Source organism: Procambarus clarkii, chromosome 50 (assembly GCF_040958095.1).
Source record: "Procambarus clarkii isolate CNS0578487 chromosome 50, FALCON_Pclarkii_2.0, whole genome shotgun sequence".
NCBI lineage: Eukaryota > Metazoa > Arthropoda > Malacostraca > Decapoda > Cambaridae > Procambarus > Procambarus clarkii.
In genome coordinates, this window is record NC_091199.1 from 19,405,487 (window position 1) to 19,425,775 (window position 20,289).

At 40.4% G+C, this 20,289-nt stretch overlaps 1 protein-coding gene across 2 annotated transcripts in view; it reads right to left on the minus strand.

The window, feature by feature from the left end:
- Positions 1-1,086: 1,086 nt before the first annotated feature.
- The window catches only part of LOC123772743 (angiopoietin-related protein 7), a 296,995-nt gene continuing 277,792 nt past the window's right edge, over positions 1,087-20,289 (minus strand). For both annotated transcript variants that reach the window (XM_069303621.1, XM_069303620.1), the window contains exon 9: positions 1,087-2,146. The gene's annotated coding sequence lies outside the window, so the exon portion shown is untranslated. The remainder of the gene's footprint in view (positions 2,147-20,289) is intronic.

A 20,289-nucleotide genomic window follows, 5' to 3' on the forward strand; every position in this document is an offset into this window, starting at 1 on the left:
ATGGAGTCCACTACCGCCCATAGGATGGGTATGGGGTCCACTACCGCCCACAGGATGTTTTGGGGTCCATATATAGAGCTGTTGACTATGGTCACTGGTGTGTAGGGCAGCTAGGGTGGACCTAACTTCCTACCTTAATATAAACACTTCCTACCTTAGCATAAATCTTAGTGTCATGTGCAAACTTGATGTTTTGTAACAATCTCATTGATGTCATTGATGTATATCATAAAATGGGTTGGGCCCAAGATGGATCCTTGAGGAGCCTCAATCAACATTTTGACCAGTCAGATTTATTTACATATTGGACAACCTTTGCATTCTTGGTTGTAACCATTGTTTACAGTTGTGCTGACATAAAGTATTCTCGCTGTTTGGTCAGCGAGCACTTGTGTGGCCTTAATAACCCTCCAGAGGTAGATAGGCCTAAGACAACAAAACAAACTAACAAGATATATTGTTCTTCATCATTATGTCTCTCTTGTTAGGCCCCATTTAGATTATGCATTTCATAGTCGCCATACTGAAGAATGGCCATGAGGTTACTTGCACGTGAGCAGCGAGGGACAACAGTTGCTTCCAGGAAAAGGTTCTCTCACACATGGCGAGATCTTAAGATGTCAGTAATTATCAGAACAAAGCGCCAAGCCGGGAAGACTATGAAGCACCGTCGAGAAGTTAAAATATCTTAATGTATATTATCTGACAACGTGAAGAGTAAAGGTCAACATGGGTGAAGTATTAACATGGGTGAAAGGTGAAGAGTAAAGATCAACGTGACTGAGGTATTATCTTGGGCGCCTATCAGCTGAGTGGACAGCGCTTCGGATTCGTATTCCTGAGATTCCGGGTTCGATCCCCGGTGGGGGCGGAGACAAATGGGCAAAAAGTTTATTTCACCCTGTTGCCCCTGTTACCTAGAAGTAAATAGGTACCTGGGAGTTAGACAGCTGCTATGAGCTGCTTATTTGGGGGTGTGTAACAAAAAGGAGGCCTGGTCGAGGACTGGGCCGCGGGGACGCTAAGCCCCGAAATGATCTCAAGATAACCTCTAGAAGATGGGTGAAAGGGTTTAACAAAAAACAATTAAAATTCTAAATATATTCTAAAAGAATTTAAAACATGCTTAATAAAGGTCAAAGATGTAGTATACCATCTAGATTGGTTAGGTCAAATAACAATGAACCCAAATGGATAATCATGTGATTAAAAACCTTATCTGTAGGAAAAACTATGATCAAAGGCCTGAGAATGACAATATCCCAATATTGACAATATCTTGAACAACAATATCCCAAACTAGCTAGAAATGTTAAAGAAATAATGAAAGCATCAAGAAATTATGAAGTGAGTAAAGCAGACCAGGCAATGACAATTTCTAAAACATTTTTTCTGATATATTCAACAAAGATTAAGGTAAGGACAGCACAAATTATATCTGAGGCAGGTCAGGTAACTGAGAATGAAAGAGAAATGTGACGTATTTCAAATAAATTCTTCATCTCTGTATTTTTCTAAAGAAACTCAACTATGCATTCAGCAGAACAAATCATTGATGGTCGAAAGGACTAGTTTAGTAGTTCACTAGTTTAGTAGTTAATTAGTTTAGTAGTTACTAGCGAGGAAGTAAAATGTTAAAATGAAGTAAAATGCTGTAAAATGTTGGGATTTAAGCTTAGTAATAATAATACTATAGTTCCCATATATCTCCTGGACTATATGGAAAATGTGCAATATTTATTGGAGAAATATCTAGGAGTCATGATCTCAGGGATCGTAAGCAAATAATCAATACATAAACATATGGAATAAAGCACATATGATACTGATATTAATTTTACTAAGTGTTAGCCTCAACACATCAAGTATTTCCTCCAAGAGAGGAAAAAATTATTGTATTGAGTTTTATTGTTTAACATTACAATCACTGGAGGAATAAGTTGGTTAATTAACTGAGGATAATTAGGTCCGGCCTCAGTTGGTCCCTGGGGCTGGTCACGGGTCACCTCCTGGTCCCTGGTGCTGGTCACGGATCACCACCTGGTCCCTGGGGCTGGTTACCACCTGGTCCCTGGTGCTGGTCACGGATCACCACCTGGTCCCTGGGGCTGGTCACCACCTGGTCCCTGGGGCTGGTCACTCCATACTGCAAATGTATACACCAAAATGTTATATAAACAAGATAATATTTACAGTTTACTGTATAACTACAAGAGTCAAAATTACAATAATCAGTAACAAGAACAAGAACTTGAGAAGTCAAAAGTTTAAATAATTGACAATAAGCTTTGTCCAATTAAATTAATTTTGTTGTCAAATTTGGGAATAAAGACAACTGAATAAGAAATATATAGACAACAATAAAGAAATTAGTATAATGGCTAAATATAAGTCTCATAAATCATTATTGCATAAATTAGTCCATAAATACAAGTCCGACAACCACCACCACAAATAAATACAACATAAAACAGCCAAGCAACACAAGTAAATATACACTTAAACACATTCCAGAACACAAACGTTACACAAAGATATAAACCCATTACCACGGTAAAATAGTAAGGGATTAAGTAAATGAATAAAGTAAATGAGAAATGAGTAGAGTAAAGTGAAACATTACAAAACGATGTGACGCCTACACAACCCTCCAGGAGCACTTCCTGCCACCCTGGCAGACAACACCTTCGGTCACCATGACGCCTACATGTCCCACAACCACCACAGTACCAGCTCACCACAACTATCACAAGAATCTGCTCACCACCTCCTCGTAGCCTGGTGGATAGCGCGCAGGACTCGTAATTCTGTGGCGCGGGTTCGATTCCCGCACGAGGCAGAAACAAATGGGCAAAGTTTCTTTCACCCTCAATGCCCCTGTTACCTAGCAGTAAATAGGTACCTGGGTATTAGTCAGCTGTCACGGGCTGCTTCCTGGGGTGGAGGCCTGGTCGAGGACCGGGCCGCGGGTACACTAAAGCCCCGAAATCATCTCAAGATAACCTCAAGATAACCACTACCAGCTCACCACTTCCACCACAAGTACCAGCTCACCACAACCACCACAAGTACCAGCTCACCACAACCACCACAAGTACCAGCTCACCACAACCATCATAAGTACCAGCTAGTAGTAGGGATGGCGCCTCACAGACGATATTTTTTTTCAGGTCAAATATCGTCTGTGGGAGCCATGGTTTTCAGGTCCAAAGGGAAAAAATATCGTCTGTGATAGCCATGGTTTTCAGGTCCAAAGGGAAAAAAAAATCGTCTGTGGGAGCCATGATTTTCAGGTCCAAAGGGAAAAATATCGTCTGTGGGAGCCATGATTTTCAGGTCCAAAGGGAAAAATATCGTCTGTGGGAGCCAGGGTTTTCAGGTAAATTTAGAAATGTCGTGTGTGGACTGCCATGGTTTTCAGGTAAATTTGGGCAGTCACAGATTTGGAAGTAAGGAGTTCTTATGAGAAAAATAATTTCCGAGATCTTAGAAGTTTGTTAAGGTTTCTTATGATGAAAATAAGTATGAAAATCTTAAAGAAAATTTTTAGAAAATATCGTGTTTGTGTCACAGCATTTCCAGGTGAACTCTACGGACATATTTTGCCTGTTTTCAACTTACAAAATTCGTCTGTATGAGCCATTGTTTTCAGGTTCCAATATCCCGCGTGTGAGCCAGGTTTTCAGGTAAATTTCGTCAGTCGCAGATTTTAGAAGTTTGTTATAAGTTCATACAAGTTCGTTTAAAGTTCATATGGGAGAAACTCTAATTTTTTCAGAGTTCAGTTTTAAGAAAATATTTCAGAGTTTCAAATAATCATAGAAGTTTATTTATATGTTTATGACCGAATTTGTAAAAAGACCATTTTCAGAGAATATTGTCTTAGATGTTTTGTTAAGCAAAACAGACAACTTAGCCATAACATTTAGTTTTATATCCATTTACGGCTATTTCACCTGTAAAGACCAAAATTGAACAGAGCCCAGTTTTTAGCTCATATTTCATCAGAGTCCAATTATCAACAGAAATTCGCCAGAGTCTACTTTGAGAGCAAAATTAGTCAGAGACAGTTTTTAGCTCATATTTCATCAGAGTCCAATTATCAACAGAAATTCGCCAGAGTCTACTTTGAGAGCAAAATTAGTCAGAGACAGTTTTAAGCTCATATTTCATCAGAGTCCAATTATCAACAGAAATTCGCCAGAGTCTACTTTGAGAGCAAAATTAGTCAGAGACAGTTTTAAGCTCAAATTTCATCAGTGTCCTGTAATCCGTGAAAATTCATCAGAGTCCAGTTCTTGATCGAAATTCATCAGAGTCCAGTTTTCTAGCAAAATTCGTCAGAGTCTACTTTGAGAGCAAAATTAGTCAGAGACAGTTTTAAGCTCAAATTTCATCAGAGTCCAGTTCATGATCGAAATTAATCAGAGTCCAATTAAAGACTCAAATTTGACAGAGACCACATTTTCGCTACTAGCAGTCCAATCCCCCTGAAATTTTAAACAGTCATATTTCAGACGTAGTAAATAAGATCAAGTCAGTTACTGAGCTCCAGCTCTTGTCCCCCTTTATTTGCATATTTTCTCTATATTCAGCTGTGTTCTTCACATTTTTTCCATGTTTTCTGTGTTCATTCCATGTTCTACAAATGTTCACAGCATGCTCAGTTCAAATTTTTTCAACCGTTTTCCCCGTATATTCACTATGTTCTTTGTCATGTTTTTCATGTACATCATATGTTCTCTGTATAACTTTTATACTCAATATTCATGTTCCCAATGTTCTTAGCTTGTTCTTCACATGTTCAATGTTCTTAGCTTGTTCTTCACATGTTCAGTGTTCATTCTTTGTATTCCCTATGTTCCTTATCATGTCTTCATATTCTCTATAAGTTCTTATTCCTTGCATGATCACTCTATTCATCAACTTTTTCTTACATGTTTTCTGTGTTCACCGTATGTTCACTATGTTCTTTGTCATGTTTTTCATGTACATCATATGTTCTCTGTATAACTTTTATACTCAATATTCATGTTCTCAATGTTCTTAGCTTGTTCTTCACATGTTCAGTGATCATTCTTTGTATTCCCTATGTTCCTTATCATGTCTTCATATTCTCTATAAGTTCATATTCCCTGCATGTTCACTCTATTCATCAACTTTTTTTTACATGTTTTCTGTGTTCACCGTATGTTCACTGTGTTCATTCCCCTACATAACCTCAATTTTTTTATGTTCTTTGTTTCTTTAAACCAATTTGTTTCTTCCATTCACTAACTAGTTCTTTGTCAAATATTAGCATCAGCAATACAGTTTCCTCAACAATTTTAGTCACCAAGTTTTTATTTGCAAAACTATGTCAAAGAAATTCTCGTAGTCAACTTAATAGTTCCACCAACCCCGTTCTTAAACAAATCTACACTTTATTCAGTTCCAAATTTACAAAGACAAACCTTTCTTGTAACTTCTTAACTAAAAATCTTTCGCCAATCAACTAAAACATAGTCACTTTCCTCTTTTCTCAACTAAACTTATTATCCATTCAACCAAAAAAATAGTCAAAGGAATCTTTCCAACACTGTTCATAACTTCACTTATTCCCCTAGTCATCAGAAAATTACCGTGTTCTTCATGTTTCATTGTCATGTCATAACTAAAATTATCCATCAATCAACAGAAAAAGTCATATTCATCATCATTGTTCCTAACTAAAATTATGTTTTGTCAAGTAAGAAAAAATAGTCAAAGATATCTTTCATCGCTGTTCTTAACTGACATTTATACTTTGTGGAGCGCTAAAATAGTCACTGTCGTCATATTTTTTTCTTTGTGTTTCCTCAACTAAAATAGTCAAATGTAACTTTTTCAACACTTTCGTAACTAAAATTATATGCCGCTAAGTAAGAAAAATAGTCAAATGTAACTTTTTCAGCACTTTCGTAAAAATTATATGTCGTTAAGTAAGAAAAATAGTCAAAGGTGCTCTCCGTAACACCAAAGTTACTCTTCGAGATACCAAAAGACACTCTCAAACACTCAAAAATTTACTCGCATCCTCAAAGTTATTCTCAGAGTCATCAAAAAGTTAATCTCAGTCATCAAAATGCTATTCTCTAAGTAGCCTTTCATTCATCAGAGAAACTTTCTAAGACATCTTCGTTCATTAAAGTTAATCTCAGAGGCATAAAGTTATTCTCAGTCATCAAAAAGTTAATCTCAGTCATCAAAATGTTATTCTCTAAGTAACCTTTCGTTCATCAGAGAAACTTTCTAAGACATCTTCGTTCATTAAAGTTAATCACAGAGGCATAAAAGTTATTCTCGGAGCTATCAAAATTAATCTCTAAAACAACAAAAGTTATTCTCGGTCATCAAAGTTGATCTGCAAGATATCTTCGAGACATCAAAGTTACTCTTCAATACATCAAAGATACATTCAAATACTACTCATGTTCTCAAAAAGACATTCTCAAAGTCATCAAAGTTATTCAAAGAGCTAACAAAAGTTATTCTCAGAGTCACCTTCGTTCTGCAGAGAAACTTTCCAAAACATCTTTGTTCATCAAAGTTATTCTCGGAGTCATCAAAAGGTATTCTCTAACTCACTTTTGGTCATTAAAGTTAATTTCTATGTAATAAAAGTTTGTCTCAGAGACATCTAAAGTTAATCTTAGAGTTATCAAATGTAATCTCTAACTCACTTTGGTTCATCAAAGTTGATCTCAGAGTTAACAAATGTAATCTCTAACTCACTCTCGTTCATCAAAGTTGTTTCAAAGACATCAAAGTTAATCTCAGAGTTATCCAATGATATTCTCATGTCCACAAAAGTTATTCCAAGAGACGTCAAAGTTAATCTCAGACATCTTCGTTCATAAAAGTTATTCTCAGAGACATCTAAAGATAATCTTGCTCATCAAAGTTGTTCTCTAAGGCATCAAAGTTATTCTGTAACTCACTTTTGTTCATTAAAGTTAATTTCTATGTTATAAAAGTTATTCTCAGAGACATCTAAAGTTAATCTTGCTCATCTAAGTTGTTCTCTAAGACATAAAAAGTTATTCTCAGAGACATCTAAAGTTAATCTTGCTCATCAAAGTTGTTCTCTAAGACATAAAAGTTATTCTCAGAGTCATCAAAAGTTGTTCTCTAAGACATCAATGTTGCTATCTAAGACATCAAAGATGTTCTCTAAATCATAAAAGTTAATCTTTAAGTCACCTTCGTTCATTAGAGAAACTTTCCAATCCATATTCGTTGATCAAAGTTATTCTCAGAGTCATCAAAGTGATCTCTAATTCACCTTCGTTCTCCAAAAGTTGTTCTCTAAGACACCTTCGTTCATCAAAGAAACTCTCCTTCTTCCATCATGTTATTCTTTAAGACATCTTCAGTCATAAAATTTCTCTCCAAAATGTAACTAGTTCAGCTTTTCATACCAAACCTGCACTTCTGTTAAAATATATTTTCGTAGTCACTTTACCCTAAAACTGTTCTCTAAACTATCCTAACTTAACTTACCTTACCTTACCTATCTTACCTAACTTAATCCTGCATAACCTAACTTTACCTATCCTAACTTAACTTACCTTACCTTTACCTATCTTACATAACCTGCACAACCTAACTTTACCTATCCTAACATAACTTACCTTACCTTACCTATCTTACCTAACTTTACCTATCTTACCTAATTTAACCTGCATAACCTAACTTTACCAATCCTAACATAACTTACCTTACCTTACCTATCTTACCTAACTTTACATATCCTAACTTAACTTACCTTACCTTTACCTATCTTACCTAACTTACCCTGCATAACCTAACTTTACCTATCCTATCCTAACATACCTTACCTTACCTAACTTTACCCTTTACCTATCTTACCTAACTTAACCTGCTTAATCTAACTTACCTACATTTACCTAATTTAACCTGCTTAACATAACTTACCTTACCTATCTTACCTAACTTTACCTATCCTAACATAACTTACCTTACCTATCATACCTAACTTACCTAACCTAACTTACCTACATTTACCTAACTTAACCTGCTTAACCTAACTTTACCTATCCTAACTTAACTTACCTAACTTATCCTGCTTAACCTAACTTACCTACATTACCTAACTTAACCTGCTTAACCTAACTTACATAATTTAACCTAACTTTACCTATCTTACCTAACTTAACATTCATAACCTAACTTTACCTATCCTAACATAACTTACCTTACATTACCTATCTTACCTAACTTTACCTAACGTACATAACTTAACCTGCTTAACCTAACTTACATAATTTATCCTAACTTTACCTATCTTACCTAACTTATCATTCATAACCTAACTTTACCTATCCTAACATAACTTACCTTACATTACCTATCTTACCTAACTTAACATTCATAACCTAACTTTACCTATCCTAACATAACTTACCTTACCTTACCTATCTTACCTAACTTTACCTATCTTACCTAACTTAACCTTCATAACCTGACTTTACCTATCCTAACATAACTTACCTTACATTACCTATCTTACCTAACTTAACATTCATAACCTAACTTTACCTATCCTAACATAACTTACCTTACATTACCTATTTTACCTAACTTTACCTAATGTACATAACTTAACCTGCTTAACCTAACTTACATAATTTAACATAACTTTACCTATCTTACCTAGCTTAACATTCATAGCCTAACTTTACCTATCCTAACATAACTTACCTTACATTACCAATCTTACCTAACTTACCTATCCTAACGTAACCTAACTTGCTTTACCTAACTTATTCTCACATTCCCAAACTGATGTATCCTAACTTATCTAGTCCAGCCAGACATGATCTAACTTACATAATTATTCCTGCTTGTCTTTTGTGTTTCGTCAATCAACGTCTCATATTCATTTACTCATTTCAAGGGTTAATTTCTCAAATGGACATTTTTTGCATTTCAAGTGTTATTTGTTAAAGTTCCTCAAGTTGCTCATAAGTTGTATTTATTATGTTAGTTATCATTTATTCTTATTCCCCAACCCCTTAACCTAACCTCTTGTAATCTTTGTGTATTTAGTAGGTTCTAAGGTTCAATCATATGTTCTTATTCCCCAACCCTTTAACCTAACCTTTCAGATGTAGTTTATTGTGTTTTTTTTTATGTATTTGTTGAATATATTATCATTTTCCTAACCTTTCAGATGTAGTTTTGTTTCTTCTTTTTGTATATTTTTACCCAAACCCACCATCCCACTTAACCTTCTTTCCTTCTTTTACTTTGTTTCTCCTACTCCTTCTATCTCCCTTTCTCTTTATCTCCCTCCTTCTATCCCCCCTTTTTCTCTCTATCGTCCTCATTCTCTCCCCCTTCGCTCACTCTCTCTCATTCTCTTATTTTTCTTTTTCTCAAATTCAAGTCTTAGTTCCCCCATGCCCACACTCTCTCTCTCATTCTCTCTTCTTTGGTCCCATTTTCTTCCGCCCCCTCTCTCTTACTCCTTGCTCTTCTTTCATGCTCTCACTCCCTTGGGCTCTTGTTTCTCAATTTCAAGTCTTAGTAGATCTGATTCTTTACTATTGTAATTTTTATTATTACTATGATAAAGAATGAACTTATATGTGAAAAACCATATACCATACCATACTTGAGTACCATACTCGACCCATTGCAATTAATTCAGAGGTGTTGGGAGCCGCCATACTCTCAACAGCAGTTCCTTGAGGGCTGTCAGGGCAGATATATCTGTGGGACGCCAGTAGATAGTCCGAGGGCGTTATTAGACGACCCAAAACGCTAGGAAAAACGGAAATCCGTGAAGGGCGTTGCGGCCTCCGAGGGACGGACTAGTAACCTACCTAGCAGCGATTCAACAACTAAGTGATCGCACACTTAGTGGAGGTTGAGTCGTCCCTAGTCTTAATTGTTGCTGAAAGCTGCGTGTCGCTCTGTTGGAACCTAGATGGTCGAGGCCCCTAGGCTAGGTGTGGTACGGCGAGCCGGTAGGAACAATTATAAGATTAAGTCGAGTGCATTTTTGGATTAAGTATACTTCAATTTATAAAGTAATTTCCGTTTATTTTCGTTGTTCTAGAGATTAATTTTTTTTCCCTTACATTCAATCCCCGGTTAAAAAAATTTTTTTATCAAAGTGTTTAGCATTTTCTTGCATATTAGGCTAAGTGCGTACATTAAGTTTTGTTATTCCCTGTTGTATTAGTCTAAGTCAGAGGCGTTGTTGCTAGAGTGTAGTTAATCCTCTGGACTTAGGGCTATATGTCGGTCACGATAGATAAGTGAAGGAGTTTAAGGGATAGTAAGTTGCGTGTAAATGTTATTTGTCCGTGGAATATTTCTAAGTATTTTGGGATAAGTTTTCGGCTAAGTCAACATCGGAAAGTCGTTAACTGTAATTAATTTGTATTCGTGGGTCACGTATATGATCTGGGTATCATTAGGATTCCCCAGTCGATGCGAGTGATATTTTCTAGTTTTTACCAGTAAGACGGTAGAATTGTGTTTTTAGACTTAGAATTCTGTTTTCAGTAGAAACGTAGGTGGAAAATTTTCTAAGTCCAGCTTGGACTAGAATCTGACTTTTTGGCGAAAATTCGAATTTTCATGTTTTGTGTATATCCTAGGGTCAGTATTACTCTCTAGTGCGCGCAAGGGACGTAATTCTGTTCGTAAAACATTAAACAGTGATAATTACATTTTTGCCGAATTTAAAGTATTTTTTCTAGAAAATCGTGTTGTAATTTTGTCAGAGTCCATGTGAGGTGAAAATCTCGGATTTTGACGAAAATTCGAATTAGTGAGTGTTGAAACCGCCGAAGTGTCAGTATTGTTGTGCATACAACGTCAGTAGTAAATAATAACGTATTTATATCTGGGAACGAGAAACCCAAATTTTTGTGAATTAAAGGAGTTTTGTGATATTTGGGGTGATAGAAATTTTTTTCCCTCGGAGTCAGAAAAATTGGCAGAGTCCAGCAATTGAGTAAAAACGCAGTTTTTGATAAAAATTCAATTTTTGGTAAGCATATATAGGTCCTGGGTGTCTATATTAATCACTAGAGCGGTTTATTAACGTAAAACTAGTTATTTTCCTTCAGAACAAAAATTTTGATTTTTCAGCATTTAAGCGAAAAAGCGCGGGACTTAGTTTTTTTTTTAGCACAGCTGGTCCCGCTCCATTAGTCATCAGTAGCCACGCTGCTCACTTCAAGTGTGTTTAGTATTCGAGTACAGTAAATATTCTTTATTAATCCATCACGAGTGCTGCGCGTTAGTTGCGTTATCATTTAAATTGTTTTATATAAATTAGATTCTTTAATTTTTTTAACGTAAAGGACTTAGGTTTCAGCAATAGAACTGCGGGATATTTCACGGTCAGACACGAGTGCGGGGCAGACACTCATTCATTGGATTCACTTCAGCGATTCTCTCGATAAATCGGTGTATTTCCTACTTTGGGGATTTAGTAGTTGTTTCTTGGAAAAGAGTTGTGATTTTTTTTTTTTATTATTTGTGTAAGATCACGGTTGTAGTGAGTCCGGGTCGAGGGTGCACTAAAGGGCAGTTTAGAAGAGACGTGGCATACCAGAAACCTCAGAAAATGTTTAAGCCAGACAGTGACCAGTCAGTAGGGTCCAGTGGGAGTGGAAGTGTAGAGGATAGCACCTTTTCCGACACCACTGGGGACCGCTCAGGTAGCTCAACTGGCACCACAGGTGGGGTCAGTGGGACTGAAGCGACGAGTTCACGGGTTCTGCATGGGACTGGGCAGTCGAGGGTATCTTTCCATCCCAGTAGCGATACTATTATTGACATGAGTGGGGAGTCTTGCGAGGAGTCGTCCCATGAGTGGGGAGAGCCGTCTTGGGTTCCCCCACAAATAACATCGACGCCATGCCAGCAGGGCAGACAGGGGGCCTCAGTTAGTATGGCAGGACGTCCCACTTGGCTCGGTAGAGAACAGCAACCCGTTCAACGGGAAAATGAACAACCACACCAACAGCAGGAACTACCTAACATAACACCAATACCACAACACCTAGGTACACCTCATCCGTCACTACAACCACCCCAACCCCACCACCCATACCAACCCCATCCTCAATTCCCATACCAACCCCATCCTCAATTCCCATACCAACCTCACCCTCAATTCCCATACCAACCCCATCCTCAATTCCCATACCCACCCCATCCTCAATTCCCATACCAACCCCATCCTCAGTTCCCATACCAACCCTTCCCCCAACCCCAGGCCACTCCATACCCATTCCAACCCCAGGCCACCCCATACCCATGCCCATACCCATTCCAACCCCAGGCCAACCCATACCCATTCCAACCCCAGGCCACCCCATACCCACCTCAACCTCCATCCACACCCCAACCCGAGGCCACCCATGCCAAACCTCAACCCCAACCTCCATCCACACCCCAACCCGAGGCCACCCACACCATACCTCAGCCTCAACCCCAACCTCCATCCACACCCCAACCCGAGGCCACCCACACCATACCTCAGCCCAAACCCCAACCTCAACCCAGTTCCCAACCCCAGGACCCACCCACTGCCAGTAGCTCCGCGTCACATACACAGGGACTTGTGAGTCTGATTCCCAAGTTGACTCTGCCGACACTCAGAGGTAGGGAGTTGCCGCTTATTAAGGTGGAACGCAACCGCCAGGTGGAAGACTGGCTTTGTGAGATTGCTGGAGGCTGTCCCAGAGGATAGATCGAAAATTACTCTCGCTATGGGGGCTTGCGTGGACGTAGCCGGTCCACTGGCGGGATTTACAGAGTTTCAGCACCTGACATCTTGGCCTCAGTTTGTCCAAGCGATTAGGGACAGATTCAAAGACAAGGTTTCAGAGGATGAGGCGTACTTTTATCTCGAGTCACTTAAGAGGGATGACCGGAGCACTGTCAAGGATTTCGGGTCAATATTAAAGAGAAGGGTTGACGACCTCACTAAGGAACTGGGGTTAGATTCGAGTCAGGCAGAGCAATTCGCTAAACAATTGTTCTGCAAAACGTTACCTTCTGATATGGGGCCATTGTTACTTGCGGGGAGAGCGGGTGCGAGATATAAAGACCTAGTCCAACAGGCCGCCACAGCCCTAGACAGGCAGACGCGCGCAGGGACATCGGGCACTCAGTTGTCGCCATACGTAGAGGCGGTAAGTAAAGGCGAGGGAGCCAAGCCGAGTCACTGTGGCGCGGGTTCATCAGGCAGGAAGCAGCCCTCAGCGGCAAGTTCGAGCCACCCTGCGCGGGGTAACAACGGGGATCCGCGTAGGTGTTACTCCTGCGGGAAGCGCGGACATATACAGAGGGATTGCGAAGTCACTCCTACGAAAGCATGAAAGCAGGCTCCTAGTGATGGTAGGCCTACTTTTGAGGTGAAAGTGGAAGGTGTGAGATTGACAGCTTTTGTTGATACTGGAAGCCAGGCAACGGTAATTAAAAAGTCAGCCTTCAGCAATTTTAAGTATGCACGTCTTCAACGTTGCGCAAAGACATTAACAGCAGTCAATGGGGAAAAGATTGAGATCGTAGGTCAAGGTACAGTTAATTTTGAGATTGATGGGGCATTGCAGCCTCACACATGTACGATCGTAGAGAACCTTGATTTTCCTGGTCACATCTTAATGGGAACTGATTTTCTGTCGCGATTTGATTATTCCTTGTCTGCTCAAAAAGGGGCTAGGAACTGCAGGTTGCAGTTGGGACAGACTTCCTACCCAGTGGAGATGATCGACCATCCCCCAGTTGTAGCTTCAATTAAGAGGAAGCTGAAATATAATGCGCACTATCCAAAATTGATTTTTAAGTCTCTTCCAGACACAGTTAAGAGGTCATGCGCATTGCATGCATTGACCAAACAGAGTTGCCCACCACATTCTGTTAAATTTATTAAAGTAGCCGTGGGACGTCACATACAACCAGGTACCACCCTTCAGGTGGCTGGGAGATGTGATAGTTTATTAATTCCTCATCACTTAGTTGTAGTGCTCGATAAAGGTGCACTCATTCCAGTTGTCAATCTTTCACATAAGACTTTTCGCTTCAGGGCAGGTGATAGGGTATTTCAGGGAACCATGGTGGAGGACACAGAAATCTTTCACCATGAGTCAGCTGAGTCGCCAGCCGTCACTGCACAATGTAGTGCACTGAATATGTTGAACACTAAAACACCATCCAAAGTACAATACGAGACGAGAAATGTTGCACAGAATGTAGAGGAAGTGGAAAAATTAATTTCAGCACTTGATTTGCAACATGTTACACAGGCGGATAGGAAGGCACTGAGAGGAGTTTTACGAAAATTCCCGAAATTGTTTGCGACAGAGGATGACCAGATTGGTCTCCTTGATAAGATCGAGCACACCATTCCAACTGGTGACCATTTGCCTGTGTACACAAGACAGTGGAGGTTGCCGGAACAGGCAAAGAACATTATCAGGGAGGAGTGCCAGAAAATGTTGAGACAGGGCGTGATAGAGCCTAGTACGTCACCATGGCTCTCTCCTGTTGTGCTAGTTCGGAAACCGGACGGTAGTTATCGTTTCTGTGTTGACTACCGGAAGGTGAACGAATTAACTAAGGGTGATGTGTATCAGTTGCCCCGAATACAGGAGATAATCGATCAATTTGGTGCTGCTAAGTATTTCTCTACTCTTGACGCAAAATCGGCGTATTGGGCGATTCCGGTGGCAGAACAAGATAGGGAAAAAACAGCATTCTCGGATGGTAGGCACACTTATCAATTCCGTAGGATGCCGTTTGGTTTGAAGACAGCGCCTTCGTCGTTTCAGAGGGCCATCAACTTCATTCTTAGTCCGGTACTGGGTAGGCATTCTTTAGCGTACCTGGATGATGTTGTGATATACTCCAGCACGTTTGAGGAACACCTACAGGACTTGACTGAGACTTTGAAGTTGTTAGATCAGGCAGGTTTCAGGCTGAATGTTCAGAAGTGCACCCTGGCGGCTCAGAAATTCAAATTTCTGGGGTTCCAGGTGTGCCCAGACGGTATCCGACCTGACCCAGATTCTTGCCGCGCCATTGCTGACATGCCTACTCCAAGGACAGCAAAGGACGTGCGTAGGTTTTTGGGGGCGGCCGGATATTTTCGTCGTCATATTGAAGGTTTCGCTGGCATTTCAGCACCCCTGACTGATCTGACAAAGAAAAATGCGAAGTTTGTGTGGAAATCTGAACATGACGAGGCCTATCGCAAACTGAAAGACCAACTAATCACGACACCGGTATTGGCTATTCCTGATTTTGAGAAAGAGTGGGAAGTGCACACTGACGCCAGCGGTATTGCTATTGGCGGGTGCTTAATTCAGCGAGACGCAGATAATTTACCCCATCCAGTAGCCTATTTCAGTAGGAAGGTCAAAGGACCTGAAGTTCGTTATTCAGCTACGGATCGGGAGGCACTGGCAGTAGTAGAATCAGTTAGGTATTTCGAGCCTTACCTATTTCAGCGGCATTTTGTAATCTACACAGACCATCGAGCATTAACACACATATTTAAAAAGCGAACGAAATACCCACGAATGTCACGCTGGTCTCACGAACTTTCGGCCCACTCGTTCCAGATCTTGTACAAGCCTGGTCCAGCACATGTTGTGCCAGACACGCTAAGTAGAAATATAGCGGCAGTTCAAATTAATGAAAACATTGAAACCATTCCATCAGATAAAATGAGAGAATACCAGATGAGCGAGCCTAGATGGAAAGAAATTATTGAGTATTTAGAAGGAGGAAAATACCCGAAAAAGAAAAAGAATTTACCTATGATTTTGAGATGAAACAGGGCGTCCTGTATTATGTTAATAGCCAGAATGATAGGGCAGTATTTCAGCTAGTTATTCCGGACGCGTTGCGGTCATCAGCGTTAAAGCTTGCGCATGCTTCAAAAATTGCAGGGCATCCGGGGATCTTTAAAACGCACTTAAAAGCAAAGTCTCTATTTTATTTTCCAGGATTACTTTCTGAGGTAATCAATTTCGTGAAGTCGTGCCCTCGTTGCCAGAGGAGGAAAGGTACCCTTAAGGTACAAGCCCCACTTCAGGAATTTCCTGAAATTCGTGAACCGTTAGATCGTGTGGGGGCCGATCTGATTGATTTACACCACAGTCATTCAGGTAACAGATATGTGTTGGTGCTAGTTGACCATCTGTCTAGATACACTACACTAGTTGCATTACCTCAGAAGGATTCTCGTACGGTTGCAGATGAGTTCTTGCGTAGGTTCGTTACTGTATTCGGACCTCCTAAAGTTTTAGTCTCTGACCGGGGTCAAGAATTCAATGGGAATATATTTAGAGAAGTTTGTAAGATTTTAGAGACAACTTCGGCTTTTACAACGGCCTACCACCCACAAGCAAACGGAATGACGGAACGGACTAATCGTTCAGTCAAGGATATGCTTGCAATCCTTGCTGAACATGATGCAAACACCTGGGATGAACACCTACCCTATGTTCAGTTCGCCTTGAATACTGCCATCCACCAATCAATTAACACCCAACCACTTATTTTGTTTACTGGTAATTCATGCAATTTCCCCTCAGGTCTGCTTAACAGACATAATGTTGCATACGGGGAGGACTATCCTTCAGAGGTCCTTGGTAAAATGAGAAATGCATGGAATATTGCAGCTGAAGCGTCCAAGAAGGCACGGACTCGGTACGCTCATTTTTATGACAAGAAAGTGCGCCCTCTTGAGTTGACGGAAGGAAGCCTCGCATTGAGAGTGAATGAGGCTGCGCCCGCCAATCAGAGCAGGAAACTAGCTCCGAGGTGGCGAGGACCATATAGAGTAATTAAAAGGGCGGGGCCGGTTAATCTTGTTATAAAAGGAGTATTCGAGGACCAGGTGGAAAGGACAATTCATGTGAATAAATTGAAACATTATCATGCTAGAGAGGAATTAGAACTGCCTTCAGCGGGTCTAGTTCCTGACTCAGCAGTGCTGACTCATGGCTTCACCGACGAGTCAGAAGATGAGGATGACCCTCTGTCATCGCTCATCAGTAGTCAGGTGCAGTCTCGCCACCCTATGGTGACGAGATCTCGCGCTGTACAGTAAAGTAACTTCCCTAGTTAGTATAATTTAGTATTCATTAGATTTTCCTGTAAAGGCAATGAGGTGTACTATGTCTATACTTGACTCAGGTAGCAACTTTTACCGTGCTCTGGGGTTCCACCTCCACCAAACCCAGAGTATATCTATGCTTCCGCTGTGTTGTGTCTGTCTGTTCCCAGGTCTGATTGGTACACCGACCCAGTTGTTCCAGCCACACGTGAACCCTTGTCTGTAAAGACCGAGGGGGGAGGCACGTTACACAAAGCCCTCCCCCCACCAGACCCAGTAACCCATACATCAGTTACTTTGGGGATAAGTGACTGTCCAAGAGTCACCCGGCCGACGCCTCACGTCACTAATGAGGTTGTCAGGGCCAGCGAGCTGTCCACATTATAGCAGTCACCGGAGGTGCCATACAACGCCAGGGTAGCTGTCTCGAGATCACCACTACCCACCTGCTGCGTCATCAAGACTGCAGCCATTCCAGCAGTGTTGGAGGAGAGGTCAAGAAATGGAAAGCACGTAGCAGTACTCAAGAATTTCGCCGGAAGATTAATGATTACGTCATCTGAAGTAACAAGAAAGCAGAAGTAAGGCGGTCACAGGTGGAAGGCACGGTTTCCCTACAGAGTACCGGGACTCGCCAATAGAAGGTCGCAAAATTGCCTCCTTTGGCCTAAAGTCGGCGGTACGAGGGTATACACAGTTGGTGTTTACGGCCTAGTAACCTGGTGACATCAAGAAACGCCGGAGATGACGTGAGCAATGATGGAAGACGAGATTCACCTGTTCTGCAAACAAGCAACCCGCCTCTACGACCCTCTAACATCACTCCTGCTAAGAGACACCGTTGGTACATCCAGTCCTGCTCTGCTGTGGTCATCTGCGACGTCAAGTTTAACATCAAGACTGCCGTGTGAACTGTGATTGATATGAAGGCGTGTGGACTGTCGAGAGCAAGATTAATGGCCGAAGTAACAGTATTCTACAGCTGTCACTTGGCACTCAGCTCTACTACACTCTGTCGTCATTCAGGAGTACCGGATGGGAGTACAAGAGGACCAGGTATTGATGTCTACACATGAGAAGAAGCAAGATCGACACCGTCATCGTCAGCGACTACATTCAGCATCCAGCAGCATCGATTTTTTTTTTTTTTTCGATTACTCAATATGAACAATTGATACAAACAACAAAGTGGCTCTGAACATCTGTGTAAAGAACATCTGGACACTTTTGTTTAAATGTTGAAAAACAGATTTAGAATCAATACTTTATAAATGTTGAAAAACAGATTTAAAATAATTCTGGTATAATATATGAAAATTTTACTCTATAAATTGGTCAGTAATCAAAATCGAAGCCCCTGTGACATTGTTTAAGCCCTGAACAAACGGTTATGGAAAATTATGTTGTGATACTTTTGCAGAATGTTTGAACACAGGTGAGGCGGACCAATATAAAGATTGACACTCTTACAGTGAGTGAGAACACTTGGCTGTACAGTCAGCTGAAACCTGTGATATAGTATAGGAATTTTTTTTTATATTTTTAGATACATGTAATAAACATTAGGTGTGTTCCTTAACATGTCAAGGTTGACATTGATGGGGAGTGGTTAGTACACGGATGTGTACCTGATAGTTCCGTAGTACGCTCCCGGATGACTGAAAGTTCAGTCTGATGATATAACTTTAATGTTTATGTTTGCGCACGGTGTGGCCGGCTCTAGAGGACACATGGACTTGGCTAGTGAAGAGCCAAGAGAGTTTAATAGCTAGTCTTCGATGGTAGAGTAGGGACATGTTATTTAGCTATGTCAGTAAGGATAGGATGTATGTTTCCTGATGTTAGAGGATTGCTGTCAGTTGACAGCTGAGAAATTTATAAATATGAACATGTTTATTATGATGTTGGACTATTATTTGTCAAATTTTATTAGTTAGGTTAGCTTTTGTTTGTGGCATGAGTTGAATTGTGGGTTTGGATACTAAACCTCGTGATTTTTAACAAATTAACAAGGTTTACTAAGTGCTTGTGCGGGGGGTTGTAACAAACTAGGCTGTTGTAAGAATTATTCCAGAAGGTTCCAGAAGTTAGAGTAGGGACCTGACCTCTCAACAACGCACATTCCCCCTGGGAATTATCAGGTCTGAGTCACAAATGGCGGGCATCTTTGTTCATAGTTTTGTATAATGAACCATCCTATAGTATTCAGTAATTTAGAGAAATTAGCCTTTATTCATTTTGCATTAAAATTGTATTGTATAATAGTACTGGGTACAATATCAAGAGTATTCTAATTATTGAGTTTAAGTCACCATCAGTGACGTCACGAATCAGATCTAACTTGTAAGGCGGAGTGACCGGCGGTCATAGGTCATCAGGGTTGACATGTCTACTATTTCTCAAAGTTCAATTAACCATTTTGGGGATCGGGAACAGCTCTGCCGTTAGATGCTTGTGTAATTTAATTTCAGTAAAATAATTCAACCAGTCTGGATCAATTAAGTACAACAGAGGTTAAGTGTTATAACTTAAACCTTGCTAAGTAACTGGGGTAAGCGATGCGGAAGGATACAATGTTCTAGTCTGGGCTAGATCAGACGAGGACAGATCAGTGTGGACACGAGAGCAACTGGGATAAGAGGTCAACCATCTTACCTCTCCCCAAGACCAGCCCAACATCTTTAGCTGGTTGCCCAAGGTATAGTTGCTATGGTTATGTTTAGGAATAGTCTTCATTGCCACTCAGGTCAAGTAGGGAGTGTTAAAGTGACAGGGAGTGAACATATTTAGATTTTTGTTTTAGTTTTTTTCTTTTAATAAATTAATTAAGTTAATAATTTGCATTTTTATTGGTTCCATTTGGTTATGTGTATACTTGTCCTGGTCACGTAGTCCACACGAGGCAGAGTTGGATTGGGCGCCGATTCTAACATTGATTCTAACATCGAATCATTCCCGTGTAATCAAGTTCACACTCTTAAGTTTCCACGGTCATCGGTTATAGTGGGGATCAAGCCCCAAGGTTGATTAATTAGCGTGATCGATCCAGACCTCGATCATTGCTCTGTGTTACTGGTCTGGTGGAGGCAGCGTAGAGGCGACTCTAGGGTTTTGCTCAAAGCCTAGGTCACGTCATACTGGGTGTAGAATCC